The sequence below is a fragment of the Cryptomeria japonica genome, chromosome 6, assembly GCF_030272615.1.
Source record: "Cryptomeria japonica chromosome 6, Sugi_1.0, whole genome shotgun sequence".
Classification (NCBI taxonomy): Eukaryota; Viridiplantae; Streptophyta; class Pinopsida; order Cupressales; family Cupressaceae; genus Cryptomeria; species Cryptomeria japonica.
The window spans coordinates 370,887,947-370,905,851 of NC_081410.1; the positions used below are offsets into that span (position 1 = coordinate 370,887,947).

At 39.0% G+C, this 17,905-nt stretch overlaps 1 protein-coding gene across 1 annotated transcript in view; it reads left to right on the forward strand.

Annotated features, from left to right (window-relative positions):
* The window catches only part of LOC131072223 (uncharacterized), an 86,590-nt gene that overhangs the window by 57,952 nt on the left and 10,733 nt on the right, over positions 1-17,905 (forward strand). The window lies entirely within an intron of this gene.

The window sequence follows — 17,905 nt, forward strand, 5'->3', positions numbered from 1 at the left end:
TTAAATGAAGGTGAGCGCTCAAATACATTTATTTGCTTTTACAAGCAAGTCGGCCTTCTTTTGAGGGGGATTTTATTTCATTTTCATTTCCCTTTTGGCAAGTCGGCCTTGGAGGGAATCAAGGTGAGCGCTCTATATATGGGTGATGCTTTGTTCAAGTTTAATCATTCATTCATCCTTTTTCAAGTGCAAAGTTGAAGTGCGAATTGGAGGAGCGAAATCTGGCTAGAGTGGAGCGAATTTCTACTAAGTGTTGAAGATCAAAGAGGGTGGAGTCTATTCTTTTTGAAGCTAGAGGAGGCGCAATTCATCTAAAGGAGAACTTTAATCTAGATTTTGCCTAGTGAAATCCACTTTTTCTTGCATCATTTTTCATAAGTCTTAGAGTTTAATACTCAAGAGGAGGTATGGCAAAATCATCTTGACACCCTTGTTTAAGGTTTGATTTTTGGACATTTGTTTTGGAAAATCTAAGTATTGCATAGTTAATTAGTAAATGATAACTCAAGATTTATCATGAAGTTTCCTAATTAAAGTCTTAAATCTTCCTTTTAAGTCTAATTTCTACACTTCGAGATATAATACTAATTTTGAAATGTTGTGTAGGTATCAAGATGGCGACTCCTAAGGCTGGAGTATCTACAAGTCGGCAGACTCCCATCAAAGAAGATCCGGTCCAGGACAAGGATGATCTCCTCCAACTCAGTATCATCAAGGAAGATCAAGCAAGGATAAGGGCGACCTCCTCCAGTCTAGCATCGACAAGGACGACCTTCTTCGGTCAAGCATCATCATGACTAACTTCTTCCAATCCAGCATTCCAAGGTGAGGTACATCATCATCTTGCATATCAAAGACAGAAGAAGTTAGAGCAAGGGTTCGTTGAAGAAGCAGATAGTCTCAGAAGAGTTAATTAAAGCTAGCTTCTCAGCAACATCAAATTGGCATCAACTAGGTGTCAGACGAGGTGGCATCCTAATCATCACTCCTCCAATTAGATTGGTCCACCTCAGCAAGTCCAGATTCAATGTACCTAACTAATGGGAGTTGGCACAAACTTCTATGTACCTACCCCAGCTATCCATTGGTCGAATTTTCCAGAGAAGACATGTGTCCTTAAAATGTAATTTTATCATTGGTCAAGCATTAAATGTTATGTAATGGTTGTAACAAACCCTAATTAGGGTTTTCATTATTGAATCTTGGCCATTGATCTCAAATTGATCTTAGCCATCGAATTGTATTATGGGCACTATATAAGCCCCGACTCTTAATTTGAAAAGGCTAATAGAATAGAGAATAGAAAAGAGGTAATAGAAGATAGATAGAGAGTAGTTAGAAGGTGATTAGTCAGTTGATAGAATAACAATTAGAGTAGAATAGGAGGACAAGGCAAGAAATTGTTGCCATTGATTGTAAACAAACTCCATTTTCATTGAAGTAATGGAGAAGTGTGTCGTTTCTTGCAATATGCATGGTTTCTGGTTGAATCTTCAATTCTAGATGGTAGATGATTAGATCGAATGAAGGAAATTGTTGAATGCACCTGTGTGGAATCCGTCTAATCCAAACCACTAGCCTCTTGCTGATGGTAAGTGCGCCTTGCGTGGTCAACTGGAACAAATGAGCTTAATCATAAGTCGTTACACGTCTATTGTTTCATGCATTTTCTTGAATGGTGATCATTGTCAGATGGTGTACGATTTAAACATATTAGAAGCATCCCTTAGAAGATCGCACTGAGTTGGTGTTGAATTGTTTAGCCTGATGGTGAGACCCAGCCCAGTAGGACTCCACCTAGTCATTCATCCATCTTCTCGCTTTCTAGGTAGTAGAGTAGACTTCCTGAACCTTGCATCTTTTGCCATTTGTTTGTCTTCCCGTTAGTTAGTAGGACTTGTGATTCCAGCAAATCAGACGTTCAGGTCATTGAGTGTAAGTCCCCTTGTGATTCCAGCAAATCACATCATACCATAGAGCTTATCCACACGTAGAGATCCTACAACGAAGAACCTTGAAGTCATCCTGATTGATCCTTTTCGCGATATCTTCAGCATTCAGAGACTTTATTCAAGAGAGGATAAGGTACCTTTAGGTATTTTATTCTGTGTTCGCATGTGTATAAAAAACACATCAACAGGTCCTCAAGTTATTCTCCATCTAAGTAATGCATTCATCATCCATTGTTAGTGAGCAGTGCATAATTCCAGAGAAGCACTCTGATACCCTCTATTTTGCACCAATTCTGAAAATTGTCACGAAATCTATTGTTACAGAAGAACTACAACTTAAATTTAAGAAAATTTGAAACGTAGACAATAGTAACTGAATTTTTTGGGGTACTATCATGTCTGTACTGAAATAATCAGCTATCACTTCTGCTGTTATAAGCTTAGCCACAACATTTGCCGAATTTTGAGGAAGAAATTCGAATCCGGTGAACTTCATGAAAATCTTAAAAATTTGTATAAGTTTGCCACAAATTCGTACAAAGAAGGGTGTGAAGTTTGTTTATCAGAAAATATCTTTAAAACGCAGTAAATACTCACGAGCAATTCCAGATCAGTGATTGCAGGTCACGATTGCGTCCCCTTGATTCTTCCTGTCTGCAAGCAAGTCTTCTCGTCCACTGAATAAAAGCTACGCTACTAAAAAGACCCTATTAATATATTCTAACAGTTGAATATATTTTCTTTTATAGCTGTAGGTCTTCTTTGGCCTTTTCATTTCATTTTGTTATATTTAATGGGAATGGAAGGCTATTAAAAGAGGGCCATCTTAAAACGTATCTTGTTTTATTTTGTTTTTATTTTATCTTCTTTAACATATTAATGTTATATATTAAAATTTAATATTTTATTTATTTTTAATATTTTAATTATTAATATATATAAAATATAAAATATAATATATTTATTAAAGTTTTATTTTTTTGTTAATTTTGTAGATTTTTATTTATATTAGTTAAATTTAATGTCGAATTTCTTTCTCGAAATTTTTCCCTTGCCGAACTTCATCCGAATTTTATTGTTGCCGAACACAAATTCAAATTTGAACCTTGTGACTTAGGCTCTAAGACATTAATCTTGAAATTACTATTAGAGAAAAACCCCATAGAAATGTTGAAATTTGACGTTTCTTGATGTGAAGCACAGTAAGACAAATATCATAGAAAGATAAGTTCAAAACATATAAACTGCAGTTATTGTCATCAAAGTAGTATCTCTAACTTTAAACTTATTGGGTAAAAGGGACTTCACTTTTTGGATAAGCTATGGGTACCAATTGAAGACTAGCTATGGGCATTGCATGTGGACAAGAATTTGTCTTCCACAGGCCATCCACATACATCCACTTTTGATATGTAATTTCTACCAAAACTAGTTAGAAAGTAAGAAATCAAGCAAATAAGTTACTATTTTATTTGGATATCCAAATGACTCGATCAATTGGGAGGAATTAAAGAACCAATCATCTCGAGGAATGAAGGCTGAAGTGAAAAGAAGCAACACAAACACAAGAATTTTATCTTGGGAGAATCCTTTTAAGGGGTGAAAAACCTAGTTGGTATGGGCAATTTATTTTCTGCCATAGTGCATTTTTCTTCTATCGCATTGTTTTCTCGAATGGACAAGTACAAGTGTACTATATTCTCTACCCTTCTACTTCTTAGATGTATAATCTTTTAAATTCTAATTCTTTTTGTCAAAAGGTGATTAAAATTGTAGTCTGCTAAGATTAAGGTGTCATCTACCTTGTAAATCCCATGACATGGTTCCAACATTCTTGGATAGTGTCTCAAGGCACTTAGGGTGTATTGGGAAAATAATTTGTAATATTTATTCTCACTATTGTTTGTAATACATTCATAACAAGTGATGGCTTCCACTAGCAGCAGTAAAGGTGACTTGCAAACACAATTATTTAATATTGTTTTTCTCACATTGGAACACCTAAAATGAGATAATTAATGACATAAGAAGACAAATGAGTGACCTTTGAACTTCTCCAAGTGGGCACTTGGAAAAGGAAATTGGTGTCTTTTAATATTCTACCATTTACTGCATTTAATGTAATGTTTATTTTCCATGTTTTGGCACCCAAGTTGGAGGGAAAGTTTTGGAGCCAAGATCAGTGTCCTTTCGTATTTTGTGGAGGTAATCCAAGGGTTAAGGACTTTTGGAATGAAGAGTCCTCTTTTGATGCCTTGTTTGGTGTTTTAGAGCTTTTGTCATGTCTATATAAACAACTCTGTGTATGTAGAAAGTATGAGGAATAGTTGAATGTAGAGTTACTCTGTAGGAGCAATGATAGATGGAGGCTTAAGGAGGTTGTTCACAAGTACATAGGTGCTACCATGTTGGAGGCAAAGAGGAGAATGAAAGTGAATTTATTGTAATCTCATTTATTTGTAGATAGTGCATACTCGGTCTTTCTTCTCGGTGGAGTTTTTTTCTTTTTTCCCGGTAGAGTTTCTCCACGTAAATCCTATGTTATGTGATGCTCTTATGTTGCCAATTTGTGCCTCATTGCTGCTATCTTATGGTGATATTATGCTTTGTTTATTGTTGTTATAAGTTCACATAAGGTAGTGTTAATAAACATGATATGAAGGCTGTTTTTTAGCATCATAAAGAAGATGGATCTAAATATGGTATTTCGGATTTCCACATTAAGGCAACTTAATATCAGATTTGCATATAAATTTTAGATTTTCATGTTGTAGTAGTTCAAGACTTGTATCTCATTCTTTGATTATTTGGATAGAGATTGAATTTCCCAACCTTTGTTATTAAAACCTGTATATTTCTCAACATTTGGTATTAGATTAGGTTATGTGTTTTTCTTTATTTTATGATTTTTTAGTTTGACAAGCTTGGGGGAACCATTAGAAAGAATTAAAGATTTTCGGAGGCTTATGGGCTGCAATGAATGTTCTAGGAGTTAACTTTGTTTTGCAAATGTGTGAGATTAGAAGCCATGGATATTGTCAATGTGATATGTAGGATTTGAGAAATACAAATCCACAGAACCCAAAGAAACTTGCATGCAAGAAACCTGTCACAAAGAAAGAGAGAGAACGAAACAAGGGTTTTGGCTTTGATAAAGTGAAAAGATTTATTATCAGAGAAAAATGAATCAAGAATATGACAATAATACAAGAGATCAATCCTTATAAAGGAGATCAACACCAAAAGGAAAACCTAACCCTAAGGTGAGAGCATTTAATAATTATTAATTATTAAATGACTAATATATGCATAAAGTGAAATCTTAAGAGGAGAGTAAAGTTAATTAATTACTTTACTCTAACACCCCCCCTTAAGATGAGCTACAATGCAGCTACAAACAATGCAGAAGAAAGCAAAGGAACTACAATGCAATAAAGGGTCCCGGCAACAAGGCCTGATCAGGTACCCAAATACAAGAAAATCTCTATAAAGCGGAGTAAAGGAGAAAACCCAGTGGGAAAAAACTCCTCTCCAAAAAGAGATACAGAAACATGCTGAAAAGAAAACATGAAGGAAGGAAGGCCTCACTGAGACCCCCCAAGGACAACTTCCTTCACCCCAAGCATGGAGCGCAACTGAAGATAGCGCGGAGATGCCAAAGGTTTAGTGAAGATGTCTGAAACCTTCTCCTCTGTAGGAATGTACTTCAAGATGAGAGAACCATCCTGAATCAACTGCCTGATGAAGTGCATGTGGATTTCAATGTGCTTTGTCCGCTGATGCTCCACTGGGTTGCGAGGAATGTGAATGGCACTCTGATTGTCACACCAAAGAATAGTGGGACAATCTGGAGGAAACCCAAACTTTGTCATCAACTGCCGAAGCCATAAAACCTCCTGACTGGCTAACACTGCTGCTCGGTACTCAGCCTCTGTAGATGATAATGCAATAGCAAACTGCTTCTTGCAAGACCATGTGATAGGACCAGAACCAAGGCAAAAAACAAAGCCAGAAGTAGACTTCCGATCATTGACATCACCAGCCCAATCGGAGTCAGTGAAGCCAATGATGTGAGGGGATCCTGAAGTGTAGTGAATGCCATAATGAGTGGTGCCCCGAATGTACTTCAAAATACGTTTGGCTGCTTTCCAATGGCTCTCATGAGGATCATGGGAGAACCGAGAGACAAGGCCAACCGCAAAGGAAAGATCAGGACGAGAATGTGTCAGGTACAACAAACTGCCAACCAACTGCTTGTGTAAAGTGGGGTCTACTGAAGGAGTAGAGCAAGTGGAAGACAAAACAACACCTGACTGAAATGGAGTGGGGGCAGACTTGCAATCAAGCATGCCAAATCGCTGAAGCATATCAAGAGCATACTTCTCCTGAAATATGGAAATCCCATCCGAAGACTGAATAACCTGTAGACCCAGAAAGAAGTGCAAGAGACCAAGATCTGTCATCTCAAACTGCTCCATCAAGGCTCTCTAAACACGCTGAATCATGGAGGATGAGCTACCTGTAAGGATGAGATCATCTACATATAGCACAAGAATCAAAAGATCACCCTCCTGACGTTGAATATACACTGTGTGATCGGAATGACAGCGTGTGAAGTGAGGGGAAAGCAGGAAAGAGTTCATCTTCTCATACCAAGCCCTGGGGGCTTGTTTGAGACCATACAATGAACGGTGAAGTCTGCAAACCAAAGAAGTGTCCTGCACAAATCCCTGAGGCTGCTCCATATAGATCTCCTCATGTAGGTCTCCATGCAAGAAGGCACTCTTCACATCCATCTGAAACACTGTCCATCCCTGTGAAGCTGCAAGTGAAAGTACCAGGCGTATAGAATTCATCTTGGCGACAGGAGCAAAGGTCTCAGAGTAGTCAATACCCTCTACCTGAGAAAACCCCTTCGCAACAAGACGGGCCTTATACTTATCAATAGAACCATCTGCAGCATACTTGATACGATACACCCACTTGCACCGAACCAACTTTCTTCCCTTAGGAAGAGGACAAAGATCCCAAGTATGATTCTTCATCAAAGAAGAATGCTCCTCATCCATGGCCCTATCCCACTCAAGGTGTCCTGTCGCCTCTGAAAACTTTTGAGGATCATTTGAAATGGCATGACTCAAAAGACTAGAACCAGATGTCTGAGCACGAGTGCGACGAGTATCTGAAGGATCACCTGCCAAAGAACCAGCTGCATCAACAGTATCACGAGCCCACCTCGGCAAAGATGGAGCAACTGGTGGTGGTGGAGAAGGTGGATCATCATCTACATCATCCTCAAGAGATAAGGAATCCTCAAGAGATGAAGAGGAAGGAGTAGGCAATGAGGGAGAAGCTGGTGATGGAGAATCCATCTGAGGATAGAGCTCATCAAACTAGACATCCCGCCGAAACAGGACCTCTCTGGAATCAGGATCAAACAACCTGTATGCCTTAACATCCTCACAATAGCGAACAAATATGAGTGGTTGGCTCTTCCTCTCCATGGCTTTCCGCTGAGCATCAGGAATAAATGCCCAAGCCTCACTACCAAAAACTCGGAATGTAGAAACATTAGGCTTGACATGGGTCCAAGCCTCCTCAGGAGTCATATGTCGCAATGCCTTATGAGGCATCTGATTCTGAATATAATTGGCACAATCGACTGCCTCAGCCCAAAATGAAGAACTCATAGCTCGAGATTGTATCATACAATTTGCCATCTCCCGTAAGGTTCTGTTCTTTCTCTCAGCAACACCATTCTGCTGAGGGGTGTAAGGAACTGTAAATTGATGCTGTAAACCATGCTCAGTGCAAAAATCTCTGAAAGCTTGATTAACATACTCCCCCCCATTATCTGTGCGTATCCTCCTGATAGAAAGTCCGGATTGCTTCTCCACAAATGTCTTAAAAATTCTAAATGAGTCAAAGACATCAGACTTGTACTTAAGAAAGTACACCCATGTACGTCTGGAGAAGTCATCAATAAAAGTGAGCACATAACGGGCCCTTGAAAAGGAAGGAGTCGGAAAGGACATAAGATCACTGTGTACCAACTCTAGGGCTGCCCTAGCACGAGAGGCTCGACCCTTAGGAAAAGGATCTCGATGATGTTTGCCAAGGACACAACCACGACATATACCATCAGTACAAGAAATCTGTGGAAGCCCAATCACAAGTGCCTGTGTACTCATCTGCTGTAGATATCTGTAATTGACATGGCCAAAACGCTCATGCCAAAGCCTGCTCACTGAATCTGCATGTGCTATAAGAGAGGAACCAACAGTGTCTGAACTGTCAAAGCCATCAAAACTATATAAGTGAGATGCAGAATCCACACTCCCAGTAGCCACAACCAAGTCAGGATCATGAAGATCTCGAATAACCACATCATGAGGTGAGGACTCAACTGTCTTACCAGAGCCAGAGTGGCAAATCTGATAAACGGATAGAAGGTTTGTCGAAATGTCAGGAACCAAAAGCACATCCTATAGACAACCACCATCCAATGAAACAGTACCGGAACCCTGAATGGAAAGTTGTGCTGAGTCACCAACTGCAATATGTCTAGTGCCTGTAGGGGCAAGAGCGGTGACCAAATCCTCTGTGTGTGTCATATGGTGAGAGGCACCAGAATCTAGAATCCAAGTGGATGCTGAGGACAATGCTCGTGCAGAAAGAGCATGACCTTTCCCTGTGGGCTGTGAAGGAGGCTGAGGTGCACTGATATTATGCTGCTGCATGGCTTCCTCCAAAGCCTCTAAACGTTTCCAACCCCTGGAAACGGGATGTCCTTCCTTGCCACAAAAACTGCAAGGATCACCAGATTTCTTCTTAGTCTTGGAGGAAGACTCATCAGACTTTGAAGATTTGCCCTGTTTAGAATTGGACTGTGGTTTTGAATCAAACTTAGGTGGTGGCTTGGAGGGATTCTCACTAGCCTTTGAATCTTTCTTAGGCTTCGATTTCTGCTTCTGTTTTCCTTTGGAGGACTGGGCTACCAATGCTTGGTTCTGTGAACCTGAAAGTGAATCCAACTGCTTAAGCTTAGCTTGCTCACGAGTCAGACGATCACAAAAGACCTCAAAAGAAGGCATGACATGTCGAGCACCCAAGGCATCCATGGTGGAATAGAAGGTCGAAGAGAAGATCTGAAATGGACCCCGAAGCTTGGAGAGGATCAGGAAAATGCACTCTTTATCAGTCTTAGTCTTACCACAACCCTGCAAGATAGATCTTTGCTGTTTGAACTTCATCAGAAAGTCCTCAATAGAGGGAAACGAATTAGGTACCAAGGAAGTTAACTCTGCCTCAAGCTGCAAAGCTCTGAACTCGTTGACAGTACCAAAAAGTCCATCAAACTTGGTCCAAATGGCTCGAGGAGTGAGACAACCCTCAAGATGAAACTGGAGACTGTCGGAAATGTGTAAAGCCATCAATCCCATAGCCTGATCCATATTGTTCCCGTGCTGCATAACCTCAAAGGGACGTGTCAACTAAGGTTAAACCTCATCCAAACAGGACCATAACCCTCGAGACTGGAGAAGAGTCATCATGCGACCCTTCCAAGTGTGGTAATTATGCGGTGTGAGAGATTCAATAGGTCTGTCGGCCATCCTGTGAACAGTGCCTCAACTGCTCTGAATTTTTTTAATTATTATTGAGTGGTCTTTCAGAACTAGACAGAAGATGCAGAAGGGGTTTGGTTGTTTTGTTTTGGTGTTTGTAGATTCTGGTTTTCTGATGTAAATAACAGAAAGCAAGAAAAACACCCCCCCACAATGCAAAAAACCAATCCCCAGTACAAACTGAAAGCCTGAAAATGATAGAAAGCAGTAACTGGTTGAGACAAAATTATGAGCACCTGAAGAATTTACTGATGAAATAGACTGCAGATCTGGAAAGTGCACAGAACCACCTTTCCGACGCCTATTCGCTTTCGAAAACCGGAGCAAAAACGAGCAAGTTATGCCCCTCGGAGTGCAAAAAGGCTCATCGGACTTTGACTGCGAAAAAAATGCAATCAAACTGGAGAAATATGAAAAAATTCCTGCACCATTAGAACGGGCTCGGAGTTAGCTTTCCAACGCCTATTCGTTTTCGAAAAACGGAGATCGGACGCCCGATTTTGTAAAACAGCTCCAAAAAAGGCTAGTTTGGCCCTTCTAGCCCTCAGGGGCTTAAAAAAAAGAGGCCCCTGGTCTGCTGGGCGACCAGGAGCTGGCGCAAAGGGCTGGTGGCGCGGGGGCGGCGTCGCTGGTGCTGGCGGTGGGCGGGAGGCGTGCGGGCGGTGCAGGGAGCGGCTGGCCGCTGGGCGGCGCGGCGGTGGCTGTCGAGCCGCGGCCAGTTGTTACCGCCGGCGGCGGTGGCCGGGCAGTGGCCGTCGGGCTGCACACCGGCGGTGTGCGCTTCAAACGGGCGGCGCCCGTGTTTTTAAAAAACTGCGCTGTTTTTTTGTGAATTTTTTTTTGTTTTTGCCTCGAACTGCGTGCCCTGGGGCCGTACGGCCTTGGGGCAAATTTTTTTTGCCTTTTGGAGCAACTGTGTCCGAATCGGACGAATTTTATATGAAAATAAGGGTTTTTGGGCGCTGCGAGCTCAACGGTGAGGTTCGTTTGGGCTCAAAGTGCACCAAAAAAAAGTACCCCCCTATTCCAAAATAAAAAACAGAAGACAAACACATATCTGATGCAACCAAAACGGAGATCTCAAAATCTTTCAAAAGTCTGAACAAGCTGCAGCAGATCTGGCTCTGATACCATGTAGGATTTGAGAAATACAAATCTACAGAACCCAAAGAAACCTGCATGCAAGAAACCTGTCACAGAGAGAGAGAGAACGAAACAAGGGTTTTGGCTCTGACAAAGTGAAAAGGTTTATTATCAGAGAAAAATGAATCAAGAATATGACAATAATACAAGAGATCAATCCTTATAAAGGAGATCAACACCGAAAGGAAAACCTAACCCTGAGGTGAGAGCATTTAATAATTAAATATTAATTATTAAATGGCTAATATATGCATAAAGTGAAATCTTAAGAGGAGAGTAAAGTTAATTAATTACTTTACTCTAACATGATATATGCTGGGCATCGGAAGTTCATGATTGTGGATTTTCATGGAGCTGGTTATGTTTTGGTAGTTTGGAGCTCTTGTTTGACAATATGTATGTATCCTTTTATTTGGTGGTTTTGTTCCTTTACCTTGTGGTCATGTGTAGTGAGGTGTTCATGTTGGATGGGTTCTTTTGACGTCGTGATCACATGGAGAAACATTGACTATTTGGACACAAAATGGTGGGCTAATGTCATCTTTATAGTTTTAGCCTTTGATTACATGAATGCATTGGAAGATAAGCTAGCGACCTCTTTGTAAGTTGTAGAGCTGATATGCTCATATATTATAAGCTCTTGGACAACTAGGTTTTCCTATTGGGTTGCAATTTTCTCTTTTTTTCAATTGTTGGTTTGTATATCAATGCAAATTCTATTGATGTGTGTTTTAGACACCTTACAACACAAAATAATTTACAGTGTATTCTATCCTCGAACAAAGAAACCTTATATGATGAATCACATGATCAAATAAGATTACTTCAAGGTTTACAATGCGAACTATGCGACTTAAATGCTTGGGATAGACTCAGTGTTTATGATATGATATTGTTGGGATCACAAGGGGACTTACGTTTCACTTGAACTCTACTGGAACATAGGCTCTAATTTAACATTGGAAAATAAAAGGCAAAAGGGAAAGGGTTAATAAATCTATTCTAATCTTACAAACGCTGACAAAAAAGGATTATGCTTTGATAGACAGTTTCCATAATCAAGTTTTGCTTCGCCATGCAGAAACAACATAAAACTGATGCAATCTTCTAAGGAATAACAAAGGGTTTTCATATCATGAACATTCATCCAAATGCCCAAGATTGGCACAATTCAAGCGAACATTCACAATCAAACTTGTGCTTAATGAAATTCAAACTAACCATGCACTGCAACTGACAGTCACCAAATTACAAATGGTATGAACGAGAATTCCATCAAGATATCATCATATTTCTCCATTACAATCAATGAACTTTATCTAAAGTTGAGAAGTAACAATAAACCATGCAAGATGTAGATATTACACATAGAAATCCACCATGCTTCAATGAAGATCATGTATTAAAATCAACAAGTCTTGTCAACAATTCCTTCTTTCCTCCTCCTACTCTACTCTAACTGCTAATTGCTTTTGCTATCAACTATTCACTATTGTCTATTAACCTTTACAAATGTGAGCATTGAGCCTTCTATAGAGGTCTCTTTACAATGAATGGCTCAGATTGATTCTCAAATCAATGGCCAAGATTACAAGACAAAACCCTAATTGGGGTTTGTTACAACAAACTTTTTCTTGACCAATGAAATAATTACAATGATGCGGGCACATGTCCCTCTTTGATTTCTAACCAATGAGAGATGAGGTTAGGTACATAAAATAATTTTTGATGAAGCACCATGTGTCACTTGCTCCTCTCTTGGATGAATTAGGTTCAACGAACTTGGACGTCTTGATGCGGCACAACTTGATTGGCTTGATTATGAGTAGAATGCCACCTCAACTCACACAACATGTAGATCATCACAAGATATTTGTTATGGGGCAATATCTCTCGATACTCAACATTTTCAAGCTTGATGTGATGTGATATATCATGTTTCCAAATTGCATCTTAGTGATCAAGTCCTTATTTTTGATTAACTCTTCTGAAACTATCACTTTTCTTGATCACATTTCACTTTTCTTTCTTTGTGTTTGGGAATTCACCTTATGATGTGTCTCACCTTTCAACCTTGGAATCCTTCACCTTGACTGCTCTTGACCTTGATTGTGATGATGCTGATTCTTGATCTTATGATTGACATATTTGTCTTGTGCACGGCTTGGAATGTAATCCTTGTTGAATACTCGATCCTTTTGTTAATTTTAATCAAAACACGAGAAATGAAAACAATATTACACAAAACTTATGCTTCCTAAAATCTTTTCAAATCTAGTCATTAATCTTCAAAGCTGGAACTGATTAATCTGATCGAATTTTGCTCAAATCAGAATGCCCTAGCTGGAGAAATTCACAAAAATCAGGCGTGACTGCTAATTTTCCTTGATCCTTGATGTGAAATTCGCTGTCAAGGGTTTCAGTGGTGTCTTGTCAAATTTGCAATTTGAATCTCTGTTCTGCAAATGGTGTTGCTGGCTGAATTCACTCTGCTCTTGACGTTTGATTGAACTTCACTTGTGCCGATGGAGGAATTCAGACTCTCTTGATGCTGATTGCTACCAATGGTGACCTTAATTGATGGAATTCGCTCAGGTTATTGTCTGATCTGTTATTCACTTGCCCTGCTCTAGAAGGAATTTGCTTTGTTCTCAAAGGGATTGAATTAGATTGATGAGTAAATGAAATGCTCAATCAATCTTATATAGGCGTTTGCATTTGGGTCATGACCTTTGGTGTCTCTTTTCCCAATGAAGGCTGACTTCTCACTTTCCTTTTCAAATTTAAATTTGAAATTAAAATGTTTTAGTTCTCAAGAGGGCCGATTAATGGGAGGCTGTATTAGCAAATCTGTCTAAGTGATAAATAATCTTGTCTTACCATCCCAAGGTCGTGGATTCCTTCATATCGTGGATACTTGCTAGGCGTGGATTTCAGCATCTCTTGGATAGATCCCTTCTTTCAAGTCGTGGATTTTATCATTCCAAGGACAAATCTCTCCTTCCACCTTCAAGGTCGTGGATTCTAGCATTTCGTGGATTTCACATAGTCAAAGACAAGTTGCACTCTTCACCTTCATATCGTGGATTCAGCCAAGGCAAAAATTCATCTTTCATTCCCTAAGTCGTGGATTCTTCAACCTCATGGAGATGTTGATCTTCACCTCAAGTCATGGATAAAGTTGATCATTTCAGTTCTTTCTTGTCTTGATCATTAAAAGTACTTTGCAAATTTTGAAGATTTAGGGATAAATTTGGTTAGTGCAACTTTCGCTTGACATCACCCTCAAGACCTCCAAGTCGTGGATTTTGCTTGGTTGTGGATAATATGAGGTTGTGGATTTTGTGGACATATGAATAAATTCAATCTCACCTCCTCAATTCATCAATTTCTCTAAGTGAAGGATACAATTGTTGCAAGGCTGACGTGATGTTAACTCTCTTTGTCATAGCTATTCTAAGTATTAAGTCATAAAAATTATGCATTTCGCCCAACCTTTTGAAGGATTGATCACCTCCTCTTAGGAATCAAGTCACTGAATTTGTGGATTTGTGAAGGTCATGGATAGATTGATCATTCTACCTCTCACTTGTCTTGAGCATTGAGCCTTTCAAGTCGTTGATTTGAGCAAGTTGTGGACAAATTTCTTCACCTCACCTCAAAATCGTGGATTTAATGATGCCATGGATTTCTCCACCTCATGGAATTTTTAATTGTGTCCACAATTTGTCTCATCATGATGTTGATTTTGCCTTTGGTGAGGGTTTTATCCTTGAATTTCCTTTTGGAAATCCAAGAAAAGCAACTAGTACTACACTTCTATTTCTTTCCACCATCTCTCATCCTCACTTATAATCTCTTTGACATCCATCCTTCATCCACTTAGTCTGGATCGGTTCTTGCCTCCTCATTCTACCCTTAAGGCACTCTACTTGCTTGATTGCTCGTCTATCATGGAACTCATGCCTTGACTTGACCTAAAGATTGCATTGTGAAGCTTCGCTCGATGAACACCTTTACTCTTATCCATTACTTAAGCACTAAAGCTAAGAGGATTCCAAACTATCCCTAAGGAAGATCGAATTGATGCAAAACTAAGCAATATGAGCAAAAGAACTAACCTACGAGCAAAAAGTGGGGGCCCCATTTGCAATGGGGCGATGTGTGAAAATGTCACAACATCTAACGCCACCTTGAATAAATGTTCTTGAACATTTCAAAGAAAAAAATCAATCCAAACATAGAACCATTGGAAAATCCAACCCAACCTATCAAAAGACTAAGAAACATACTCGAAAGGGAAGAAAAATCTCAAATTAGATCAAGACACTTAATCTTGAATTACCTTAGTGTGTGCAAATTCGATCATTCCAACTCACAAGAACATTGTGACCCTTAGAATCCATCGTGACAAGCTATGTAAGTACTAACTTCAAAAACATCCTGGATCGAGCCTCATTGCTAGCGAGCGTCCAAAGCCCTGACGAGGTTATTGCTGTAATCTCACGAATATTGCTCCATTGCCAATCGGGCATCCATATACTTGCATGTTCCCAATAGTCAAATACTTTGATATTTCTTTTCATTTCATTTTCTAGATTTTTCTCTTTGCTTTCTCATTTTTCTTTTTCTTCTTTCTTTTGATATTGCTCTTCTTTGCTCATATTTTCATACTTATTTCCCGCACTTTGGCTCGTAAGTAATGAAGCTTACAATGGGTTCGAGGATTATAGTGGTGCTCAAGTAGGATTTAAGATTTTTTACTAGCCATAACTTCAACTAAAAAACCACAATGACTTAGAGCAATTGATTAAGTGTGTAAAATATAGTAATCGAAAGATTTTAGTATCGGGACACAATATGTGATTCTCTTTGAGCCAAGTACAAATCCTAACCAAATGATAAAGCTAGAGACGAATAACCTCAGATTCCAAAGCACTTCATAAATAGTTATCTAGAAAATGGACTTAACATAAAATCCAAAATATGACCTTTTTCACAAATGAAGATCCTACTTAGAAACCTAAACTAAGCAAACTAACTAACTAAAGCAAACTAGACTAAAGCAAGCAAACGACTTGACCAAACTAAACTACTTGAACCATAGAACAAACATGAGCCAAATGACTCAAGCCAAATTAACAACTTGGCTCAACAAAACTAAACTAAAACACACGAAAGGAAAACCTGTCCTAGACTATATACAAGACTCCTAGAATGGGCATGATTCAATAGACATAAGTATATACAAGATCTCGTATGATTTCTCAAAATGTTCAACAAGAGCATGGCATTAGTCACCGTTCGAAGTTTTGCAAACTCATCTTTGAACTTCGAGAAGCAGTCTCTCACCTTGCAACTCTCATACTCAAACAAAACTTTACGCAAAATAATCAATTGAGGCAACTCATCAGATCCATGATCTATCTATATGCAAGTTGTTTTTCCTCAGCCCCATGGTCAAATTTATAATAATTCTCAAAACTAGGATTAAGGAAAGAGGCAACCTGACATGTTTCGTGCTCAAATGGAGATTTTCACTTGGTATCCACCAACACATCGTAGGAAGAGAGATTATCAGCTACTTCAGGAGGTTGCCATTTGTGATGTATCATCCCACGAGCATCTATGACATGCTCATTTTCACTCACTAGTTCTTGAAACAGACTTAGCACCCCTTCAAATAGCTCAATACTTTTTGCTTATGTAACAATTTCTTGTTCATCTCCTTGCATAAACCAAGCATCCTTATGAAACTCCATAAGCATATTTTTACAAATTAGTCTCTCTATAATGGGTTGAGGTTCTAAATTTTTCTCTCGTTGATCGAATACCATCTCAAGTGGTAGCTTATCCTCAAGTGGATATTGTTTATCATTCAGTAATGTGTCAGGAGGTCATAGTTGACGGTGGATCATACCTCTTGCAGCAACTTGCTTGTCTTGGAATTTTTTTGACAGTGATTCCATTTGTACTTCCTCCATGAGATCTTTCAACGCCCCTTCGAATTGTTCATCATACTTGGGCTCACTTGCGATAATTCACAATTCTTCAATCAACATGTCAATTTTTTTATCTTCCTTTCCAAGGGTGGTTGAAATTTCATGCAATTCATTCTCAATAATCTCCTTTTGTAGCATGAACAAATATTCATCAAGGAATTCCTCTTCTTGCAATGGATGTGAATCACTTTCTTCCTTGATTGCTGAATTAACAACTTGATCGTCACTTGTCTCTACTTCTTTATCTTGAACATTCTCTACCTCACTTGGACACAAGGTACGCAAATTTGTTCTCCACAATAGCAGATTGATTATCAAGCTCAATTTTACTACCTTCATTGTCCAATGATGTTGGATTGTACTCTTCTTTTATTCTTTTATACTCCCCAGCCACAAGATATGTTGTCCAAATTTTGTTTGTAATGCATTCATCTACTACGCTTGATCACTCTAGTAACCCAAACTGACTTTTAGTTGGATTGATTGCCATCTTGCATAACGAGAAACTAAATTTGGAATGAGGTGTATTGTGAAACCTACACCATAAAGGTAGCAATATGCTTTCTAAGTATAAGTCACCATCAAGACATAATTGGTTTTCGATCATTCCCCTGAACCTTGTGAATGTGTCATTACTTTTTGGAACATTGAAATTATTGACTTTGTTTGGATTTGGAATATTCCAAAGGAAGATCTTTCCTCGTAGTGCTAGCTCCACTCTTGACAAAAACGTCAAGCAATGCATTTCATCAGGTTCATCAATGTTATGAGTTCTACATTTTCCTAGCAATGCAAACTTGAACAAACTACGTGGGTGAAGTTGTGCATTCAAAGTCCACCAAAGTTGGAGGATATCAACCTGTTGATCACTTGGCGATGTGAACCATAAAATTGTTGCCCCTCCATTGAGAAACCTTTTTTTATTTTTTTATTTTTGAAATAAGAGAGATTTGACAAATCTCAAATTTAGCTTGAAAGTGCAAACTAGTTCCAGCCTATAGTAGATTTGAGCATGAACTCCTTCCTTTTGCAAGTCCGGTTGATGATCTCACATTCCTTCTTGTGGTAATTCTCTCGAGTAGAGAAGATGACTCTCCACTAATTCCCCATTGAATTGATAGGTTTTGACACTCAATTGTCCAACTATTCACATGTTCAAGATTTGTGTTCAGGCGTTGATTCT